The sequence below is a fragment of the Ambystoma mexicanum genome, chromosome 1q (genome assembly GCF_040938575.1).
Source record: "Ambystoma mexicanum isolate Mex_15411 chromosome 1q, UKY_AmexF1_1, whole genome shotgun sequence".
Taxonomy (NCBI): Eukaryota; Metazoa; Chordata; class Amphibia; order Caudata; family Ambystomatidae; genus Ambystoma; species Ambystoma mexicanum.
In genome coordinates, this window is record NC_090922.1 from 1,551,167,328 (window position 1) to 1,551,191,971 (window position 24,644).

General features: G+C 51.7%; 1 protein-coding gene across 1 annotated transcript in view; it reads left to right on the forward strand.

Annotated features, from left to right (window-relative positions):
- The first annotated feature begins 1,539 nt into the window (after positions 1 to 1,539).
- The window catches only part of LOC138552094 (zinc finger protein 268-like), a 59,188-nt gene continuing 36,083 nt past the window's right edge, over positions 1,540 to 24,644 (forward strand). The window contains exons 1-2 of the mRNA XM_069642516.1: positions 1,540 to 1,676; positions 6,743 to 6,806. The gene's annotated coding sequence lies outside the window, so the exon portion shown is untranslated. The remainder of the gene's footprint in view (positions 1,677 to 6,742; positions 6,807 to 24,644) is intronic.

Genomic DNA, 24,644 nt, shown 5'->3' on the forward strand with positions numbered 1-24,644 from the left:
TGATTTAGGCAGTAGACTACTGCTTTTTAAGCCGTCCTACCACCTACATTTTTGGCAACAGATCCTACTGCTTTTTACTGTGGGAGGTAAATTATGTGACTCTAAGGCAATTCATTTGACTGTGCCGCCGGCGGGTAAGTGATACATTTGAGTGATGGGCTAATATCAATCCACTGACCTGACAGCTACATGACTCTGCCCTGCACTCCTGACAGGACAGACCCTAGGGTGCACCACCAGTGAAGGCAACTAGCAGAGTGTACCACCAACACACAGCATCTGCCTATCAGACTGAGGAGGGTATCAATCTCCAATGTCGTTCAGTCTTCAACTTGCACTGCAGGAATACATATGTACTGCCCGGGCTGCTGCTACAGAGCAGTGGCAAGCGTTGCCTTACCAGTTAAGTGTGATTACCTTCTGTAAAGTTAGGTCATTGAATTTGGTGTTAACTTACCAATCACAAATATACATGTTAAACATTTGAGCATCTTTCCATGTTGTGCTGTTTATGGGTTATACTTTTAGAATGCTCCAGTGGTGCCAACAATGTATGTTTTGTAATTTCCTGTGATGTCATTGTTATGCTGAGTATTATTTTTGAAACTTGAAACATCCTACATCTTTTTGGTCATAAAGTGTTGGCAGGTATGCCACGTTCCGACTCCACTAACTGCTAGACTCAGCAGACTCTATTGCAACCTATGGGAAGATTAATTTCTCACACTTTCTGTGGTAAATCTTCCTGCCACGTGCCCAGAATGTTGACATGCTTTCAGATAATTGTGTTGATATTGTATTGTGCTGGGGTGACTTCTGAGTCTGCCCTGGGGCATCACTGCGCATGCTCTACCCCGCCTCTCCTTACTGCGCATGCGCAGATCTCATAGTCAAGCAGTGCGCATGTCTGTGGCTATCTCCATAGACCATGATGGAGAGCTCAATGATCTCCGTGAGGGTCTGAGTGAAGATCCTGTTTCATCAGCGCGCATGCGCTTTCACTAACCCCTATATGCGCATGCTCCGATCAGGGTTTCTCAGCACGGCCCATCATGGTTTATAGAAATAATGCATTTTTGGATCATATTAGTGTCTCCTCTGATGCCTGCCTTTCCCGTACGGATGCTTTCGGAGTCTTATTTAGTAGTAGTGCGTCAATGGGCATGCGCCTCCCCTACCCACTTTCTGCGCATGCCCCTTGCGTCCGTTCCTCTCTTATTTGTCTTCTCTGCGCATGTCTGTTCGTCCGCTCCGCGGCTTGGATGCGCTGCTGGGGTCACGTGTCACTCTGCGAAGTTCCGGGCGTTGGATTGGTTCCCTCCTCCGGTTTGGCAGTGAATCGTCAGCGCGCATGCTCTATCGAGTATCCCCTTTCTACGCATGCGCTTCTGATACGTGTTCCTGCTCTGCGCATGTGCAGTTATCGGCTCCACCGCGCGGGTTTGCTGCTTTGTCCAGGGTTCTCATCTCAGTCGCTCTGTGAGGGTCTGGACGGCGGGTGCCCGTCCCCCCAGCCCCCCCCCGTCCCCCCAGCCCCCCCCCGTCCCCCCAGCCCCCCCCCGTCCACCCTGCCCCCCACCCTCCTGTCCTGCTCATTTACATCTCAAAAGCTGAATTCTGACATGGAAATCACTGCCCAAGTGAAGACCCAGTAATGATGTCATGATTTACTGGGGGTGAGTGACAGGGGGCAATTGCGCACTTTTGCAGTGAGAACATCATATGATATGTGCGGGGAGGGCGGAGGGGGGGCGGTGGGGGTTGAAGGGAAGGGGGCAGTGCAGTACATGGGATTGACAGTAAAAAAACAATAGAATAAATAAAAGCAACAAATAAAAAGTGCAAGAGTAACTGCACACATCAGGTGTCAAGGGCTGGTAGAAGCTGTAGGGAAACAGTCCCCAAGTGATGGGGATGCCAGGGAGGCAGTGCAAGGGTGAAACTGGCGGGGGAGGGAAACTGGGCCCGAGATTGGAGGGTGGCCAGGTGACCAGTGCAGTTTCAGTCAGAAGTTCAGCAGTGGAGAGGAGGAGAGAAAGCGGAAGCTAAGAGGAAGGTTTTGAGGTGCTTCCAGAACCGGAGGTGATTCTCGAGTTTGAGGTAGGCTGTTCCAGGGGGAGGCCCCAGCCGAAGAAAGTAATCTACCACCAAGTCGCTGCTTGGATAAGTGACTGACCCTGAAGGAGTTGGTGACGGATGAGCGAAGAGCACGAGAAGGAAGATATTTCGGAAGCGAGAGTTGAAGGTATTGAGGCCACAGGCCCCAGAAGGCCTTGTGGACCATGCAGAGGGTTTTGAACTTAATCCTTGCAGCCACTGGGAGCCAGTGCAGATATTTCAGTCCTGGAGAGATGCGATCCCTGGGCTTGAGGCCAAGGACAAGTCTTGCAGTCCTGTTCTGGATGAGTTGCAGAGGGCGGAGAGTAGCAGGCAGATTTAGAAAGAGGCTGTTGCAGTAATCCAGCCTAGAGAGAGCAAGAACTCTGGAGACAGTGAACTTCTGCGGGAAGGAGAGGAAAGGAAGAATACCTCTGAGGAGGTGCAGCTGGTACTGTGACTTCTTATAAGCATCAGAGATGTGAGGAGAGAAGGAAAGTGTGGAGTCGAAGATGACCCTGAGGTTTTTAGCCTCACAGGTGAGAGCAGGAAAAGAGCCAAGGGAGGCCGGCCAGAGAGAGACAGGAAAGGAGGGAGCGGGTGTGCCGATGAGGAGAATCTCAGTCTTACTGGCATTAAGGCAGAGATCATTGGTGGCACACCACTCCTGGATAACAGACAGTCGGAGATGAGGTGGCTGAAGGGAGCCTGAAAATAACCTGAGTATCAACTGCATAGCACTGAAAGTTGGGCCAGAGAGCGGCAATGCAGTGGCTAAGCAGTGGCAGGTATTGGTTGAACAGCCAGGGAGAGAGGTTGGACCCCTGGGGAACACCACAGGTAGAGATAGAGGAGAGGAAGGACCCAAGTTGGTCCTGAGAGGGTCAATCGGAGAGAAAAGAAGTCAGCCAAGCCAGGGCCTGATCAGTGATACCCAGGTTATCACAGAGATAGTTGAGCTGGAAGGCATGGTTGACTGTGTTAAAGGCAGAAGAGAGATCAAGTAAGATGAGGACACATGGGGTGTTGGAATCAAGGTTGGAGAGCAGGTCTTCACGGATTTTCATGAGAGCAGTTTCTGTGCTTCTGGCAGGTTTGATGTCAGACTGATGGTCATGGAGACAGCCAACAGATTCAGAGTGAAGATTAAGCTGGGAGATGGGCAGCTTTTCCAGGAGTTAGCCCACGAAAGGAGTGATGGAGATTGGGCGATAGGCAGGCAGGACGGTTCGGCAGACGGTTTCTTAAGAAGAGGGTGCACAAGGGAGTGCTTCAGGGGGGAAAGGAAGACTCCAGTGGCGAAGGAGTGGTTGCAGAAGTCAGCCAGAGCAGGAGTTAGGGGGTCTATGTAGGCCTTCATGGTTTTGGAGGAAGAGTGGCGAACCTGTTTTGACTAAACTTTCGTAGACCAGACTTGTCTAGAAACCTTGTGTGGGGATAACATGGGAAAGGCAGAGAAGGAGGGAGGAGAGGTGGCCAAAGAAAGGCTAGAGGAAGAGCAGGGAGTAGAGGTAGGAGGGGGAGAGGAAGAGAGAGAGGCAAGATGTCCTGAGTTTTATAAATGAAATGGGAAGCCAGAACCGTGCAGAGGGCCTGGGTGGGGACAGCTGAGGTAGAGGCTGCAGTATGATTTGCCAGCTCCCTGCAGATTCTAAAGACTTCGGTCAAGTTGTTAGATGCCGCAGAGATGCTGGCTTGGATTTGAGCTATCTTCTTGTTGCGGACAGAGAGCGGGTATTGCCTTTGGAGCAGGCGGCAGGCCAGTTTGCCAGAGGATGTAAGGGAAGCACACAATTTCCTCTCAGCCACCTGGCACTTGCGTTTGAGGGTGACAAGGTCTAAGTCGTACTAAGAGTTGCACTTGGCTTTGGGCTTCAAGCGGATCCTCGTGACAGGGGCAAGAACATCAAGAGTATCGGATATAGTGGAGTGGAGCATGGAAAGGGCTGTGTCAGGGTGTGAGTCAGCTGAAGGGGGAGGGGGAGTGAGAAAGTGGCGGCGAAAGCCTCAACTGACATACACATCATGGTTCGGATAACCGAGAAGGTGGGTGGCAGTGCTGGAGGTGGCTTGGCCTGAGGGGTATAGAGAGTGAGCTGGGAGGAAATGAGAAAGTGATCACTGCAGGAGAGAGGAGTGGTGGGAAGTATAGAAAGGGGAAGGTCTGAAGAGATCAGAACATCCAGAGTGTGCCCTGCAGAGTGAGTCGGGCCAGAGGGGAGAATAGAGAGTGAGAGAGAGAGTTGCAGAGGTCACAAAATAGTCCAGAGGAAGGACAGGAAGCATCCAGGTGGATGTTAAAGTCTCCAAGAAGGAAGAGGTGAGCGGTCGAGACCAGGAGGGAAGAGGAGAGGTCCGCCCACCCAGAGAGGAAGGAGGAGATCTGACCAGTTGGCCGATAGATGGTAACCACAGGAAGGGAATGGCTAGGAGAGAGAGAGAGCCTGCATATGAGGCATTCGAAAGAAGAGTAGGCCTATGTAGGAATGACAGAGGCAGGAATCCACTCGGGGAAGATCAGGGCTTCAGCCCCTCCGGAACGGTTGGACCTGGGTGCAGAGAGGATCTTGTAGCCGTCAGGGAGTAGAGTGTCAAAGCTTGTGGCAGAGCTGACCATGAACCATGTCTCGGTGAGACCGAGGATATCGAGGTCAAGTTCTTCCAGGAGGCAGCATATATCAGAGGAGTGTTTGACAGCTGAGCGAGAATTAAGAGTGGCAATATAGATAAGGTTGCAGTCCTTGAAAGACTTCCAGGGAGGGGTACAGATGAGAGGTACGCCCTGCGGAGGTGTAGAAGAAGCCCGGGGTGGCAAAAGAGGAAGGAGGACAGGGCAAGGTAGCCAAGCAGGGGAAGGCAAGGAAGCCGGGGACAGCAGCAGCAACAAGAAAGTTGTTGAGGCGTGTTAAGCGTCTATCAAAGAGGAGACGACTTGCCTGAGGGCCTTGGACCAAGACAATACCATTCAGGTAAACATTTATGATGACCTTAGAGGAGTCGGAGGAGGTCAGGAGGGCCTCACACCGGGTGCCTCCATTAATGGAAGAAGACGAGAGAGGAAAAAGCACAGATACCATATGTAAAGTCCATAGGTCTGGTGAGGGAACGACAAAGAGGATGTCGGTGAGGGTTTGCCTAGAGGAGGCACTAGTATAGGTGTCAGGGATAGGTAGGCCTGCTTTGGAGACCAGGTTATCCTTTTTAAACTTCTTCCTACCAGATTTAGAGTGGAGAGCAGGGTAGTCGATAGAGAAGCAGTTGGAAAAGATAGGAGAGACAGAGAGCACCATAGAGTAGGTGGGGAGAAAAGAGAAGAGGAATGGGGGAGAACACTACAGAAGGACGCATGGAGGGGCGCAGGCAGGCTAGACAGAGAGAGACAATTCAGTTGGACAAGAGGACATGCGCTCCGACTATGGTAGAAAGTTTGCTAGTTGAATACCTTGCTAAGAAATCAGAACCCCAGAGTGGCACCACTTTCACAATTTAGTTTACATACTGGAGATAAAACACACCTAAGTCTGAGAGTCCTGTATAGGGGGAAAAGGCCTACGTTTCACAATGCAATTTCAAATACTTTCAGAATACAATTTTGCTTTAACTACTGGAGAAACACACCTAAGTCTGAGAGTCGCTATGTGGCAGGGTTGTCCAGGTAGATAGCAGGCTCTATTCCTAACCTGGGCAACTCCTAACTTGCTTAGTCGCTGCTGGTTGACGGCTGGTCACTGGCTTCCCATGCCAGTGACACAATAAGGAACTGCCTCTGCAGGAGCTGCCCTGTGCCTTGGGGCCCTTTATATAGGCAGGGAGCTGCCCTGGGGAGTTCGTTAAGTGGAGCAACCAGGCCAATAGGGGGAGGAGGGAGGGGCAGGAGGAAGGAGGGGAAGGGAGCCTAGGTGGAAGAGGGTTGGGGAAAGAGAAGGTGGCTGCCAGGGCTGGGGGCCTCTAACACCTTTACAAATATGGGCAATCAAGACCCTGGAGGGTCAGAAAAAGCGCAGCACTCACCTGGAGGACCAGGCCGAAATGCTGTTCTCGTGGATGTGCATCGTCTTTTCAGGGTGCAGCCTCCCTTTCACCACCCACCATTCACACCTCTTAAAGAACATGCCCAGCTACACATACCCCTCTCGTTGCCTGCAAACAAGGCGGGGCCTGCAGCCATTCATACGCAGATTGCTGTAATGCAGTGCTTTGTGGCTGCCTGGGAGTGGGTACAATCTATTGAAATAAATAACCCCGAATCCAGCACCTTTAGATAGCTCAGTCCGCCGGTGCACTGGTTTGCTTTCCTCTGGGCTCTGGTTCGAGTCCCCTGTATATAGTTGAAGTAAACAACACAAGTATTTTTTTAAAGTTGCTTTCCTGGAACAGTATTCTCAGTTGCATAAAGTATGGGAACGATGAAGGATTGCACAGGAAAGTAAGGGAATGTCATACCCTTTAGTTCTCGCCCACTTTGACCTCTGAATGGAGGGGGTGTTATGATAGTGGGGGCAGGAGGTGGGGGGTGAGAAACGCAACTCTTTCTTTGGACATTCCAATGTTCTATTTTCTCTGTCATGTAAATGAATGGAGTATTTAATTAAGATTATTCTTATTGTACATGAAGTAATCATAAGATAATGTTTGCTTTCTCCAGACCTGAACACTTTACTGTTGTGTCCCCGTGTTCAGCAAAACGTCAGGATCACAGGCTACAAAAGGTAAATAACTTCTGTGATATATGTTTTGCTCTCTGATCTTTGTGTCTGAGGTGGCTTGTCTCCTGGCCTACGTCCCCGTGCCCTCCTTGTCTCCTCTTCCCTTTCTGTACAGTAACCCCCTCCCCCACCTATCTTACCCTATCCGTGGACTAGTAACCAAAACACGCCCTGGAAATTCTTTTCAAAGAAGCATAACAAGCAATCCCAACCCTCAAGAGAAAGTTTGGATGAGAGCAATAGTATGGATTTTAAATATTTTAAACTTATTTTAGGGGCCCCTTAGAGACCCATTCCTCTTTCCACTCAATCAAACAAAATGTAGAGATCCAAAAATCTGTCGTCTTACAGTCAAGACTTTGTGTGTGCAATTTATAAATGGTCACTGATATATATATATATATATATATATATATATATATATATATATATATATATATATATATATATATATATATATTTGAACAAAGTCACACACTATATAGGGGGGGTCCCAAAATGTGAGTTTTTACCCATAGACACAATGGAAAATTATTTGCTCACACCTACAGCCGAAACCGCTGAATGTTTTTTCACCAAATTGGTTGCAGGAGCAGCGGTTTGGTCCCGAAATTGTGCTTTTGTAAATTTGTTGTACATCCATCCTGTAGTTTTTTTCAAAACGACCAAAAAGTAGGGCTCATTCTTTTGTGATATCTGGGTTTGGTCCGCATACTCACTTCCCTGTTCGGTCCACGAACGGGCCTCCTATTGATACAGGGGCCAGCGTGAGGTCTGCGGACATCGAACGCTCCCACTGATTGAATGGTGAAAAGCATGAGGTGCGTCAGAATTTTGGAAATGCCCGCCCTTGTCTGCGAACATCACAGTAAAAACATATTAAAAAACACAACATTGCACTTGTCAAACTTATCAAACAATCTCTGGGGAGATGAGGGTGGTATGGGATATGGTCTTAAAAAAAACAAACAACTGGTGTTTTCCTTCCCCGATGTCTGCTAATGATCCAGCACATTCCTGTGATGTCCGTGAACATCTTGGATGTTCCGGGGCTTCTATGCTTATTTGTGAATTACATGGTTGGTGAAAAGCCGTTTTTGGATGGCTTATAACTTTGGCACCACTCAATGAAACTGCATGAAATTTTGGAATGTCATTCTTGACCTGATTTTAAATGGTTTTGGAAAGTGTGGTGCTGCTAAGAGGGACCAAAATTAGAGGGGGTGTTCCAAATTTTGTAAAGGCTTATAATCTGGTGCGATTTGCAAATCTGTACAAATGCTTGCAAAAAGATTTTGGGGCCGATTCATGGAACAAACGTGCGCCGAAAATCTTGGCGCAAGCAGGCGCAAGCGTGAAAAAATAGGCGCATGCGTGCAAATCATGGAAGTCCCTGCGCGTGTTTTCCTCGGGATGTGTGCCAAACCCATGCGTGGCGCCCATGGGCGCTCACATTATTGCAACAGCTCGAACGCCATGCACGACGTGCACAGGGAAAGCGTACAACGTCCGTGCACACACCAAAAGGGGGACGGGACACGGGGCGTAACATGCGGAATGGGGAACAACGCGTGAAAAAGAAGGCGTAATCGGGGAAGTACTGCAAGGAAATACAAGGAACGCCCACACGCACGCGAACAACCCGTGTTCATGGATTTGAATATGGGAAACAGGCGCACGGCAAAAGACGCGCACAGGCGTCAACACGTCTGCCACACGAAGGCAGGCGGAAGCGTCCCCGCGCACAGCATAAATGTGCGCGCAAACAACAAACACGTATATACCGCTACGATGAATGCCCCATTTGTCGCAGCACTGATCGTGGGACACCGCAGGAGGAGGAGAATAGCCAGAGCCCGCATTTTTTTTCCACGGACCAGCCTTTTTGGGATGCCTAACGACCACGTCTATGACAGGTATAGGTTTCCACCTCATATCATCCTAGACTTCGTCAGGGAGTGGAAAGATGACCTTACATCACCCACCCTGTGCTCCCAAGCATTGAGCCCCTTGGAGAATGTGCTCAATGTCCTGCATTTTTTGGCCACTGGGTCATTTCAGCGGACAACTGCCATAGTGGGGGGGGTCTCACAGGCCCGGCAGTCACGCTGCCTACACCAGGTGTTGGCAATCATCACTGCACGCCCCTCTGTCCGCAGGCACATATACATGCCCAGAACACCCGCAGAAAGGCAGGCCGTGGTCCGGGACTTTTACAGGGTGGCACACTTCCCCAAAGTGCTCGGTGCCATAGATTGCACCCATGTGGCCCTACGTCCACCTAGGGCCACTGAGCACATCTATTGGAACCGCAAGCACTGGCATTCCATCAACATGCAGGTTGTATGCGATGCTAAAGGAATCATCACCTCTGTCTATGCAAACTACCCTGGCTCCAGCCATGACAGTTTCATATACCAAATGTCCGCCCTAAGCCGGGCCCTGGAAGCTGGGCAGCATGGTGACACACGGCTCCTAGGTGAGTACAAATGCCTGTGCACATGCATGCATGTCACACACAGACAAATACCAAAACCCTAATAATCACAACTATTATCACCTCCGCAGGGGACAGTTCCTACTCTCTGAGCAACCGTATGATGACGCCAATCTGGAACCCCACCACACCACCTCAGGTAAGATACAACGATGCCCATATTGCAACCAGGGGCATAGTGGAGCGTGCATTCGGAGTGCTCAAGTCACGCTTCCGCTCCCTTGACTGCTCTGGTGGGCAGCTACTATATGCACCCCCAGTAGTGTGCAGGATCATTGTGGCAGCATGTGTCCTGCACAATGTTGCAACACGGCGGGAGGTACCGGTGGACATGATGGTGCCCCCACATCCCCAACCACAGGTACAGGCACTGCCCATGGGGGGGGACAGGGCACGTGGTGAGGCAGCCCGGACCCAGCTTGTGGCCACATTCTTCACCTAAACTCCCACCCCTGCAGAGTACACACAGGCCTGGCACATACCAGGTGACAATCGATGATGACAAAGAGCCAGTCAACTGTCACAACCTTACTACCCTGAGAATGTTGCCACGGAAGTGCTACAATGTGTGCATCCCAAGCTACTTAAACATAACCATTCCTGTGTGACCAAAAAAGGAACACATGCAAGGTGTGTATCACACCCCCCCTCACCCAAACAGGCCATGACAATCCCTGGTATGTCACCCAAACCCTCCCAACCCACATCACCCTTGTCTGCCACACCATGACATGGCATGCAATAGCAAAAGCCCAACACATGACCAATAAGATACGAAGTGACATGTGATAAATGGAAAAGTGTCCCGAGACAATGACGCCTGGCATGGAATTAGATTAAATGACTGACCAACAGCCTCCCACACATACCAAGCCATACACAAATGCTATCCACCAGTCCTACCATGAACACAACACTGAATGCCTGTTCACATGCACATTGGGCAAGCCAAAATCCCTACTCCTGAACCCATGTGCTCTGTGTGTCCCCTGCAACACACTGCTCAGCACACAGCACTTTGAGCAGCCATTGTGTTGCAGATACACCTTGAGCATCACATCACATGAAAAAGACTAATCACATCCACAACCAAATGACACATGTACATGATACACGAATGATAATAGATCATGTGCTGCATGGACACAGCGAGCCTGAGAATGCAATCTGTGTGCACCTGTGGCCATGGAAGAGTGGTTGTACGTGTGGTGGATCATTGTGCAACTGTGTGTGTCATTAGGCACATGCACTCAATATATGCCTGTGAAATCAAGTGACCCCCAGGGTCCTGTACACATCACATGTGAACATTGGCCATGTGATCCCCCCAGCATGTCAAACCACACCAATCCCCTGACACCTGAAAAGTAAACACAACACAGGGACAGGCATTGACCAGCACAACACATCATGTACATAGTACCCCACAATTACAATGCCAGAGTGCCCAAAACACTGTAGCCCAAGCCAACTGTCCAACAACAAGAGGCCCTCCCTTACAGATCACCTTGACCTTCAGAACATCTGTCTCTGGGGCATGTAGCCTTCTTCCCGCAGGTCTACCTGGCTACAGGATCACCCTACCCCTTGCTCTCCATGTTCAAGCTTGCGTGTAAATAGGGTCCAGCCCCCTCAGAGGCCACCTTGACTGGTAAAAATACCAAATCGCAGAGAACTCCAAGTAGCCAAACCCCCAAACCAGGGAAAAAGCCTGTAGGCACCAAATAACCCAGGAAGAGTCTCCAGTAGATGACTAGAAGTAGCAGGAAATGTCAAAGCACATGTACAAGCACAATGATAGAACAACCAAGGTAGCACAGTTGAACAATGGTCCAACAGGATGGGTACCATTTACGGTACATAACATACAATGATGATGCAATAACTGATGGGTAGTGTCACAGCTCTGGTGTCCAGGCGCTGGAGTTGCACGAACCAAACACCCCCTCCGTGGTCTGTGCGCCTGCAAGGTCAAACTTACACAGGCCTCTGAGACCCCGCCGGGGAAGGAGGGCCAGGGATATGTAGCATGGACAGGCATTGGTAATCAGGAGAACCGGAAAGAGGGGCAGGAGAGTGGATGTGGATTTGCAAGGGAAAGTAGGGAAAATACAACTATTCACAAAAGCACATACTCAATTAGATAAAACATGTTCATCATGCACATTGTACCAAAACAGTCAAATGCAACCCAAAGAGAGACTTATCTCTGGGGTGAGTGCTGGCCTCCTGCCTGCGCACTCTCAGGTCTGGTAACAGGAGCACTTCAATGCTGCAAAGAGAGCGTGAGTTACAAATCTGAATGTGTGATTACAACACACACAGACACAACCCCATCCATGCCCCAAAGTAAGTGACTTCTCCACAAACAAACACCCCTGTGTGCTGCTTTGTACCCATACGTTGGCTTTGCCCACCGATGGTTCATACACTGTCAATGCAGTAAGGCAGGTGCATGTGGCCATGTGGGAAATTGAGCACCAATGAGTCAATAATCACACATGATACAATGGTCCCTGGGTGAGCTGCTAGACACGTATAACAAGGTGCAACTTCAGTACAAGTTGTGTTCTGTCAGCCGCATATTTCAATAGGTAGTGCACCTGGCAATTAGCACACGCAAATGACATGCACTGGCCACGAGTCTGTGCCTCGCTGGGTGTCCCTGTGCGTCATATCAGTATCTGGCTAGAAATGCTACTACCCTAATAACTATGCTTCAGTGGAGCAGGGGGTACTACAGGAAATGTTTGATGGCCCCTGTGTGTGCCCCTGACAACTTGTAAAGCCACATGGCATTTGGCCCTCAACGCATGCCAGCTGTACTGTGTGCTTCTCCAACAATGCCTGGCAAAGCTCCCCAGCACTGGTGCCTCTTAGCATGCATGTGCAAATGGCCTGGTGGAAGGTTGGCTGCGTTATCGACCCTTGTGCTGCTCACCTTGGCTGGAGATCCTGGAAACACGTCTGCTTCTGTTGGACGTCTTCGCACAAGCCTTGTGCCTGTGCTTGCGCACACATCCACACGTCTGCACCACCAAATGTGCCCAGTTCTCTGGATTTGTTGTCCCTGTGTCTGCTGGCAAAGGTAGTCTGGAGGCTCATCTTCCTGCAGAAAGGGCATTAGAGAAATCAATAAGACATGAACGTTCCCTGTGTGTGTGTCTTCATGCTGGTTGTGACTGGTCCATGTTACAGAGCTACATCCAAACTCCTCCCACCATCATTGACAGGCCAAGGGTGCAGGCTACTGTCTACAGCATGAAGTGCATCAAGCACATATACAGGCAAGAAAATGACATACATCACAATCCACATCAATTAATGCATAAATCAATCACATACTCACCCAAATTCATTACAGACATTGGGTGGATGAAACGCAACCAATCCCCACTAGGGGTGTTAACACAAGTACAACAGCAGCAGACAGGCCACAGTTATGAGGCAAGTCCAAAGCCCTTGTGTAATATTTTGTAACACCGAACCATCCTAGCGAGCCCATGGATAAGGGAAGCAGGAGTGGCCTATGTGAGTCAGGACCCCAAGCTGCAAACACATACACAAGACAAGCTTGAAGGGCCCAGCTGGAACAGACAGTGGATGCTTTCAAAAGCCACAAAGCACCACCCTGTCACATGAATCCACAATAGACAAACAATATTAAACTATATTAACTAATTAAACTAACTATGAACAACCTACATAACCTAATTAAAATAACTATCAAATAGTTAATATGAACTAACTAACCTAAAAGGAAAAATCAAAAATGGCCACATACGACCCGGGGGGGCGGGGTGAGGCACACAGGAGGGGGAGGTACAGGGTGCACCTCAACACCCACATGCGATGATGTTGAGACGAAAATAAAAAACCTCCATGGGCTCAACGCCTACACACCACGACCTGTGTGGAAGATAATTCGTGGTCCGAGTCTACCTCTTCCTGTAAAGGACGACGTGGGCCAGGAGCCTGAGCACGCCTAGGCGCAGCTTGTCCCTCGTCGGCAGCAAGTCTGCCCGACGGGTGAGCTTGGTTCTGTGCAGCAATGACACGCAGGTCTGCATGCAGAACCTCCCTTGATACACGTGCTTCCTCTTGCAAGGTAACACGTGTAGCACAGAGTTCTTCCTGCGTGGTCTGGCTTGACAACCGATGCAACTCCCGGCAAGCATGTAGCTCAGCCGAGATGGTACGCTCAAGCTGCTCAAACCTCTCCTCTGACTGCACCCTCTGGGACATCAAGAGAACACCCAGAGTTGATCGGAGGGACGCATACTCACCCTCCATGGCCTTAATGTGTGCCTCCGCATGTGCAGCAATTGCTTCACGCAGAGACAACATTTCAGCCTGGCGTGCCCTGTCAGAGGCCGCCATGCCCAGCCTGAGCGAGCGGGCCTTGGACTGCGCCGCCTGCCGCTGGAGAAGCACCTACCTAGCGGGGGGAGCACGGATTGGGCCACACGTTCCATACTCGCAGAAATGTTATCAAGTGCTGCCCCCTGACGTTCTGAATTGGCAGTCATGTCTTCCTCCCACTCAGTATACCTCGGTGGCACGCGGCCCCCGTGTTGCTGGGCTTGACACCTGCGGGACCCAAGGACTGTCCGTCCTCGTAGGCTTGGCACCGCCTGCGGCTGCACGGCTACATGCCCCCGTCTCCGTGATGCCCCAGGCACATCAGCAACTGGTGTGGAGGGTGACCCTGCGTCCCGATCCATCACAGGCGGAGGTCCCACCACTGACTGGCCCCTCAGTGCAGGTGTCGCGGACAGAGTAGTGTCCATATCAGAATCACTGACGCCTGGACCTGATGCTCATTCAACTCGACATGGCTGTCAGAGTGGTCATCTGGGCTGGACTCATAGCCAGCCAAAGACAAGATGGTCTGAAGCACACGTGTGTTTTCGCGGACTACCACCCCACGACCCTCACTTGTGCCGGGTGGTGGTTGTGATGACAACCCTGTGCCTGGCATGACAACACCATCCTCTGGCTCCATTGCATCATCATCTGAAAAGTGGAGAGAAAGAATACATTAGTACACATGTCAGAAGCACATGACACACATACACATAGACATCACACAGACAGCCAACACATGAAGCAGACATGTCACACACAAAAGATAACCTGTCATGCATGCCTGGTCAATTTGACATAGTATCAGTGAGTAGGCATGTAGAACGGTGTTACATGGCTCCGAAGCGAGTTGATGCAGTGCACAACATGTGTACGTTACTCACTATCTACATTAACAAGTACTTCATGATGTGTATCAATAGCCTTGAAGCCAGTGGAAGGGCTAGTTCAGGCATCACTTGCAATGTGCATGCAATGGGTTGCATGGCTACAAGCAAAGCCCCACGCCCCCAGTGAAAAAGCAGGGATGCCTTGCTTGGTAGCAAAAGGCTGAACAGACACCTGTGTATTGGCAGACAGTGTTGACTGGCATCTATGGCATCATCTGAGTCAACTGACAACACAGCAGATGATGATGGGACAGTAAGCAGGACCCATGACAAACCCTCAGTAGTACACCCGAGTGTGCAAAAGCCACTACACCAGTTTGACAGAGTCAGTGGGCCTGAAAGTGGGGGAGGACTGTGCCCCACACAGACTGTGACACCCTAAACATGTGTGTGATGCAGGACAGGGCCAGAGTGGGCATGGGATGGCTGAAGAAATCCCATGAAATGTTGCACATACAAGACACGTACTACAATGATCATCCAGGCGAGGACACATAGGGGCATGCATGGAATGCACATGGAGTATGAATGAGCACTCATGTCCCTGCGGAGCATCTGCCATCTGCACAGTCCAAGTGAGACACCCTGCATGAAGGGCAGAAGATGTACCCCACTGCATGTGACTGGCAGGTTGGCTGGTGGAAGTTAGCATGTACACAGGAGGCTTGAACAGGCCATTGCAGTAGCGCAAAAAGTTAAACAACAGTGCATTGGTGTAATTGGGGTGCAGGTGGGTGGAGGGGCAAGGGGGCATGCCCACGTGGAGTACCCGCATGCAGGCAGAGGGCACATGCATGTCAGTCATGCAATGACATAGTCCCAGTGCTGAGAGGAAAACCACCCCAGGCTACATGCAGAAGGGCCAGAGAGCAGGAACATGGACCGGAGGGGCGTCTGAGTGACTAGCATGTGAGTAGGGTGCAAGTGTGGTGATGAGGACAGTCCCCTTCTGCTCTACATGTACACCATCCTGCACAGCAAGCACGCATCTGTGAAGCATTGCAGGATTAGCACATGAGAACCATGTACACATAGCATGTAGTGGCAGTCAAGCACAACACATCTCACAGGCAAACCATACATGGGCCACACATACACACAACAACACTCACTGGACTGGGCATCAAAGTTCTGCATCTCTCCCACTCCTTCGACCATTTGTTCTGGTATGAACTCTGCAACGAGTGCCTCGTGCGGAGTGAGGTCATCCTCCTCAGGTCGTGGCCCACCGCCAGTCACCAGAGTCATGGTGTAATTAGAGGCACGCTTGACCTTAGTGCTGCGTTTGAGGTCATCCCAACGCTTCTTGCACTCGGCAGCTGTGCACACCTCATGGCTGAATGCACTTACATTATTCGCAACATGCTTCCAGTGGGTATTACGATGGGCAGCCGTAGTCTGACAATTCAGCCCCACTATCATCTCACGTCTGTGAGCCCGCACGTAGTCCACAAGGAAGTCCAGTTCCTGCCTGCAGAAAGGCTTCTTCCTTGATGTGAAGGAAGCCGTGGCTGTGTCTGGGGTCCCAGCCTGTGCTGCAGATGCAATCTTCCTCCTCTTGGGTAGTGGCGCGGACCCTGGCTGGCGAATGCCGCCCTGATCACTATGGCCAGTGGGACCGTTGGATTGAACCAAGGGAGTGGCAGGTTGAAGGACGACCGAAGGGCTGAATTGCGTCAGTGGCTGCTGGGTGCCCTGGAATGGACCCTGCGCAGCAACATCCGCTGTGCCAGGGTCATTGACTGCGACTGTCCTGGTTGGTAGTCTCACAACCGGGGTGTTGTTGGCTGCATCTGCCCCTGCAGTTGCCAACACCCGACTGTTCGGGGCAGCAGATGACATTGCTGCCCCAGGGACACGTCTCTCGGTCAGGGCAGCCCTGCATGCACCTATGGTGTTCCTCCTGACCTGCTGGAAATCTTCCAGTGACTCTTCAAGTGACAACGCAGCCTGCACTGGCAGACCCTGAGCCTGGGTGGTGGTGTCCACAGCTGCACCTGCAGCTACCACTCCCCTTGGTCCCGTGGCAGTCGATGAAATTGACTGCCGGGTCACATGGGCGCCAGTACCAGATGCAGAAGCTGCATCTCCCGGAACCACAGGGGGTGGTGGCATGACAGCACCAACACATGGCACATCATTGTGCTCAAGTGGCGCACCCCTGGCTCTTCCACCTCTGCGGCCACCCTGGACACCCTGGAGTCCCCCTACTCCCTGGTCACCCCGGCCACGTCCCTGTCCATGCCTGCCACAAGAAGTACGCCCAGCAGAGGCGCCCCTCACCTTTGGTGGCCTCCCAACCATGGCACAGATGGAGTAGTGCCGGCACAGATGGAGTAGTGCCAATGGGAGGTGTAGACCACAATTGTCCTGGGCATTTGGGGTGAAGGGGGTGGGATGCAAGATGTTAACAGCACCCCTGCACCTTCAAGGCTGTTTGTGACCCCGGTGATGTAGTGACGGGTACTGCACCGCTAAGGCACCCCAAAACTGCAGTAAAACTGTGCATGCAACCCCTGCAGCCTACGTGCGTGGAATTAACCTCCCGCAGTACGCGGTGGCACCCAGGAACACGAAAAACGCGTATGCGTGGGACACGCAGGCTACTATGACCTCGAAAACGGGTGCGATACACAGGGGCACCCACAGTGGGAAAATAGCATGTGCGACTCACCGTCTGACTAGCGCAATGCAGAAAAACATGCGTAGCCAATACCCCCGCCAAAAGAAGAGATATGTCCTTGATAGCTGTGAAGTTGTGATGGTGGCGAAACAACACGAAGTAGCAACACACACGTCGGTCTCCACGAAAGGCACGTACAGCGAACTGGCGGGACCTGCTCATATTTAACCCGCGCTGAGGGAAACGAATGCGCGCGTCACGTCACTTACGCGTTTAGGCCCTTTCCTCAGATTACACGCATTCACACGCCGACGTGCAGTTTTTTCACTTGCTGAATCACTATGCACCCATCAAGAGGGAAATGCCTGCGCGCATAACGTCAGAGGCGCTTACGCACTAAGGGCCTTTCCTTGAATTACACGCTGACGTGCAGTTTTTTCACGTGCCAAATCACTCTGCATCAAGCAGGCCACCTGTAAAGACACGGAAGACCACGCTCCTGCCCTGTAGTCCATTTTTCTGCCCCCCAGAGCCCTGAGCACGCTCCACCTGCCATCTGCTGCTGCCTGACTGCCTGCTCTGCCCACGTGCCCTGCTATTTGCTGCCTGCACGTCAGCCAGGGGTGCAGTTGCTGTGACCAACCCTGCTGGAACTGAAGACTCCTGACTGGGATACCATCGCTCCACAGCCCAGCCCAGCACCCAGTTGCCCACCCACACCTGCCTCTGGGGTTGCCATGTCGGGCACAACAGCATCTGGCACCACTGGCAACCCCCAGCCAGAGAGGCAGAGGGTCACCAGCTTCCCTGCCAGGGAAGTTGGTGTCCTGGTGGAGCAAGTCCTGGGGCAGTATGATGCCCTCTACGGAAGTTTGCGTGCCGACAATGAAGGACGGACCAGGATCTGGATGGACATCGTGACTGCCATCAGCGAGTAGGGGGTGGCAGTCCGCGACATCAAACATGTCTGGAAGCGCTGGGAGGACTTCAGGTCCAGGACCCTCGACAAGGCCCGGCACCTCTTGAAGGCAGCGGATGCCAAGGGGTGCCGGGGCCACCTGTCCGACCAACAAATGGGGGTCCTGGAGCGCATACACCCAGCGCTCCACGTCCAGGTCCTTGAGAGGCAGACCCGTCTGGATTCGAGCGGTAAGTGTACATGCATACTGATTGGATGCTGTGCGTGTTGTGGTGTGCTAGTAGTGTGCAGGTTGTACATGTGTTTTTGTAGGGCCATGTAGGGATATGTATGAACAAGGGCGTGAGGGTGCCACATGTGGGTCCTCTCAGGTGTGAGACACATCGATGGTGTATGTGTTGGTAAGCATGCTGGGCAAATGCAGGTGTGGGAGCACACATGTTTGAATTTCTGTGTATGTACGTTGGCATGGTTGGGGTGTCACACATGGATGGTGGTTCCTGCTGCATGTATCTGAACTGTTTTCATATGCATGTGTGTGTATTTGACAAGTGTGCAACTGTGATGCAACATGGATGCATGTGACACTGACATGTAGAAGGCTGAATGCCAGATGTGACATGGATGGCGATCTCATCACTGCGACAGTTGTTGGGGATGTACACATGCATGTAAGTCTGGTGGCGTGTGTGCATGTGTTGTGCACTCCCCGTGTTTCATGTGACGTCAGGCTCACCTTCGGCTGCTGGTGCTGTTGTTTGTGTATGGATGGTGCTGCCTGGTGCAATATTGCTGTTGAATTGCTCATGTGTGTGAGTTGAAATGACATGTGTGTTGGGGAGTGTGATGCTGTGTCTGAGGTCTGACACTGCCACTCATGTGCAACTGTCATGAGTGTATCAGTCCATTGTACAGTGCCCTGATGCCTGTGTTCTATCTCTCCCTGTCTGCAGCGTTAACCGATGGAGAGGACGGAGAGGGTGCTATGGAGCAAAGCGGTAGGGATCCGACCACCAGCCATAGACTCAAGGCCCGGCTCCCCTCCCAGGTTGTCATCTCGTCGGGGAGTGAGGAGGCCGCAGCTGCCGAGGGAAGGTCCAAGAGGCGGAGGTCGGAGGTGGACACCTCAGCAGCAGAAAGGGCAGCTGAGACCCCACAGAGTTCGATGGAGGAAGATGGCACAGAGTCATCCAGGTTGGTGGTGGGTTCGGTGGAGGAGTAGGCCTGGAAAGGACACACACGGGGTCTGGAGGTGGGGATTCCACTGGTGCTAGTAGTGCAGTGCATGGGCAGGGACAGGAGGGAGCACAGGCCGCCGCGGAGGTGCCTTTGTGTAACCCTGTCCCCGATCCTGTGACTGCATCATCCTGCACCAGCAGGGATGCCTACGTCCAGACCCGTTTTCAGGGAGGGGATCCGCTTACAACAACTGGCCTTCCTCCCCATGCGGACGTGGCTATCCGGGACCGGGTTGAGCCAGTCCTGAGTGGGATGGCGTTGCGTCAACAGGGCATGCGAGGTGACCTGCAGTGTTTTCGTGAAGACACTGCACGTCATCTCGAATGCCTCGTTGACCACGTTGACCTACTGGGACTGGTCACCAGGGCTGGATTCCTCCATATGCTGGACCTTTTTCTGACCCCCTCCTCACCTGAACACCCTACGCGCCAGTCGTCCTCCATGCCATCTTCCACCCATGTATCACCTAGGTACCCTGTGGAGCTGCCTCTGACCCAGCGGCCAGGCTGGTGGAGGACACATCCCTGCCATAGTCGGGAGTCAGACGGCCAGCAGGGGTGGCCACCACAACAACTGCACCCCAGCCGGAGGAGGACGTGCAGGCAGCAAGAGCCAGAGCACAGGCACAGCAGCAACAGCAACAAGGTGGGAGCCATGATGGCTCGGGGCCATCGACATTGGAGGGGCAGGCATCGGCCAGAGGGCAGGAGGACCCAGGATTACAAGTGTCTTCCGTGTGGCAGCGGTTGGGCCAGGCCATAGGTGCGGAGCGGCGGCGGGTGGAAGAGGCACAGCTCACAATGGTCAGGGCGAGTGCATCGAGGCAATTCGCAGGGAGTTGGAGGTAAGCATGTCATCGTCCCTGCGAACCCTTGGGGCCATGGAAGAGGACCACCTCCAGGACATCGAGCAGGAGTTCGATGATGCCCTGGCCCGGGACATCGGGAAGTGAGCCGTCGGACTAGCCCCCCGCCATTGTAAATAGTTTTTAGTGTTAGGTTTCATTTTCGTTTTCATTTCTTTTGGGGTGATTGGACTATGCCCCACACATTTGTATATGGTTCTTTTCTTAGGTAGATTTTTAGATAGGTTTCATTTCTTTCGTTGGGCTCATGGACCCTTTCAAAATTCATTGTACATAGTTGGACTTTGGATTTATGTGTTCATTTTCTTTGGATTTAAGCATGGGGTAATGGATTTTGAATTTTACGTTTCCTTTGGATTTGTTTTGGTGGACAATGATTTTGGACCAGTTTCCTTCAGGATTTATTTGGATTGCGTCTACATTTCATTTTTCATATTTTTGGACATGCATTTCTTTTCATGTTTGTTTGATTTTTTTGCCTTTCATATAATTGCATTGATCTTGTTAATAATACATTTTGATATTTTAATTCCATGTGTGGTATATGCTCATTGGGTTCATGCATGTGAAATTGTGGTTGGGGGACATGAGTCAGGGCCTGAGCCTCACTGCTGGGTGGGTGGGGTGCGGGGGGACATGAGTCGGGGCCTGCTGGCAGGTGCCCCCCCTCACTGCTGGGTGGGTGAGGGCACGGGGGGACATGAGTCAGGGCCTGCTGGCAGGTGCCCTTCACTGCTGGGTGGGTGGGGGTGCGGGGGGACATGAGTCAAGGCCTGAGCCTCACTGCTGGGTGGGTGGGGGTGCTGGGGGACATGAGTTGGTGATCACTAATGCAAGGTGACATTTGTGCTGGCTGGGGGGCATGCCCATGGTGGATGGGCTGCGTGGGGAACATGACCAGTGGTGCAGGGTAGTCCCCTGTGGTGTGGGCTGCCTGCAGGGGCCGTGGAGCGGTTAGAGGGCACACCTGGGAGGACCCACACTGCCAATTCACGTGTGGGACTCCCCGTGCACCCCACTGGATACACGTGCCCTGCTCTGACAGTGAAATCGCGTGTGAAAGTCCCCTGAACCCCAGTAATACACGTACCCCGCTCGCACGGGGCCAATTGCGTGTGAAACTCCACGCGAACCCCAGTAATACACGTACCCCACTCGCACAGGCCCAATCGCATGTGAAACTCCACGCGAACCCCAGTAATACACGTACCCGGCTTGCACAGGCCCAATCGTGTGTAAAACTCCATGTGAACCCAAGTAATACACTTACCCGGCTTGCACAGGGCCAATCGCGTGTGAAACTCCACACGAACCCCAGTAATACACGTACCCCGCTCGCACAGGCCCAATCGCGTGTGAAACTCCACGCAAACCCCAGTAATACACGTACCCCGCTCGCACAGGCCCAATCGCGTGTGAAACTCCACACATACCCCAGTAATACACGTGCCCCGCTAGCACAGGCCCAAACGCGTGTGAAACTCCCCGCGCAGGGGTGTACATGCATTCGGAGGGGGGCGCAGGGTGTTTTACTGGCGTTTTCGTGGTTGGGGGGGCTTTATGCTGGTCCACTGGCCTGTGCGCCATGTACGGGATTTGTGCGCTGTGCATGGCACATGGGGAGGGGTTGGGGGCGTAACTGGCACTGCTGCAGGGTCGCTGCGCCACTCTGCGCCACCGCTGGTAATGGATGTTGGAATCCATGAATACGCTGTGCGTGAAAATTGATGTTGGCGCATGCGGCTGGCACAGACTGTCGCATGCACACACTGTGCGCCAGCTGCGTGTTAGGGAGAATTCTCTGTTTAGGCTGAATTTCCTAACCTAGTGAGTCCCCCAGCAGCTTTGCTGGATTTCGGGAGTTTGTTTTTTTCCATCCTGCCAAGAGTGAGACACTTTTTCTCCCACTCTTGGACATGTATGTGGGTAATTCCTTTGAATGTCAATGTGTTCTATGGGCTATGGGGTCTTTTACTCCATAGGGTCTCATATGTTTTTCTATGTGTGTTACACCGCACCCTACGTGCCGTAGCACTGGGGCGTCCTAACGGACCCCCACCATAGACTCCATACCCGGGGACAGACTACTGTCTCCCCGGGCATGTAAAGTCACCATTGGCTTTACTAGACCTAAATTTACTAACAGAACTAGTACAAACCATCTTTTTGTGGACGTACTAGTAGGGGTAATTCGATTACTCCTGGATCTGTTACTCGAGGGGGCACTGTCCCGTCCCCCCTCGTCGAGTTTTGGCTGGTGGCAGTGGAAACTACTTGTTATGTTCGACCCCGAACATAACCCTATGGGATTCGTCCCATTGTTGGAGATTGATACTTTTTCTCGTTAATCTCTAACGTACCATCAATCTACTTCTCTTAAATAAGTTTATCGGATGGTATTTTCTGCCAGAACTCGGTTTTTAAAATGGCGTCTGTGTTCGTCTCTGTGACTCCTAAACCAAAGGTCGAGCCCTTTGTTCCACTTTTGGCAGGCTCTGTACAGAGACCCTCCAAAGTGGTGCCATTCTGTCTGGGTTTCCACAGGGGTGTGGGAGGGGGTTTAGGCACCCTGGACTGAGTTGCCTTGCCAACTCCGGTCGCACTCTGGAGTGATTGGCCCAAGTGGTGAGCCTTCCCGCTCACCACTTAGCATGTGTTGATTGACAGCTAGGCTGAATGAATGGGGGTTTTCTGCATAAAAGCAGGGCTTTTGGGACTGGATCTTCAGAAGTCGCCACAGGACCTAAGAATCCGACGAGAGTAACGCTGAGCCGACCTGCACGACGATACCTCCGGTGGAGCCCTGCGGAACCGACTCACCACTTCCCGACGACAGAGGAGATCTCCCTGCCGGAGAGTCTCTTCCCCTGGCTGGTGGGAACAACCAGTCCCTTTTGCTTTTTATTCGCCTCAGGACGCAGTGGTCGAATTGCCCGTGCAGAGCACCTCGGCAACCGGATAGCCACTACCCCTGTACCGCGACCAAAAGGTGGTGCCTTGTGACGGAGCACTCCGCGGCTGGTCTCTTCCCTGGTGGTGCACCGGACTTCACTTTTCTTCGACGACGAGAACATCTCTACTCTTGGCAAAGACCCGACGTGCACCCACCACCAGGAACAACTGCCCCCGCCGGAGCTGCCCTCCACAACAAGGTACCGTGTCCGCCTGGCTTCCCTTTCGATTGGTTCAAGTGAGGTGTCTTAATCCTCTCCGTTCTGTTGGGTCGCCTGAAAGCTTTTCACATTTATTGTTCTGAACTGGTTCAATCTGCCTATAACAATTTGCTACAAAGACTTGAATGCATCTCCACTAGAGACTTTTTGGGACATCGCGCCTTGCCTCTCTCCGAGTGGGCCTGGCCTCTGAACTTTATGATCTATTGTGATTCTTGCCTTCCTGCCTTGCATTTTATCCGCGAAGGATTGAACTGTGTTGATTTCATAACCTGCCTATCTTTTTCTCTCCCGTCCTAACTAATGTTCGAGTGTCATCTAGGTTGAGGTATACACCTCTGTCTGAAAATAAGTGGTACCAGTAGAACCTAGACTTGTCGAAATATTGCTAGGGGGATTGATCATGTTCTTCTCCGTAGAGTAATTGTGTTTGATTTGTTTGCCGTGATAGTGCCGTAGTGTTTTTCATAGATGTTTTGTTATAAATAAATACCTTAATATCTTTACACTAAGCCTCGTTGCGTGTTTGCTTGTCTTGCTGTGAAGAATTGCCCTATCTTGTATACTCCACATACTGCTCAACTCTTCTTGAGGGAAGTCTGACTGCACAGCCACAGCTACCAAGTGAATCTGTGTGGTACAGACTGCTACCAAGTGGGTTCACCGCCAAATGCCTGTAGTCCTAAATCTTTTGCAGTGGTCCCAGAGGGAACTGCACAGGTTTCCGCCTAACACTGGTGTACAGCGGTGGGATTTGTATCGAGTATACAGTTTAGAGTGCTTTTCAACACTTTCGGATAACTAACCACAAAACTTTGCACAAAAAGCAACTTTCAAAAAACATGTCTACGATGGAAACTTACAGTCAAGAGTCCTTGTCAGGTGAAAATACTGAGAGTCTGCGAGCTTTCTGTAGGCAAGAGAATCTTCTTGTAAGAGGCAAGAAGTTAGAACTAATCAAGAGATTGCTGGCGAACCAAAGTCTGGGTACTGGTTCAGAGGAACCAATCTCTCCAGCGACTGTAACAGTGATGGTGATGATCTGAATCGTAATTCTGATGATAGCGATGAAAAGGCTGACGAGGACGGAGAGGCTAACGGAATTGTCTCCCCTGCTCCTCTACCTGCCTTACCAGCTGTGCCTATGGGGCCCATACCAGGTCCCACAAGTAACCCTGCTTATTTTGAACTTGAAAAAATAAAGCTCGAACTAGAATACAAACGGTTCTTGGCTCAATCTGAACAAAACCAAGAGCTCGAGTTCAGACGG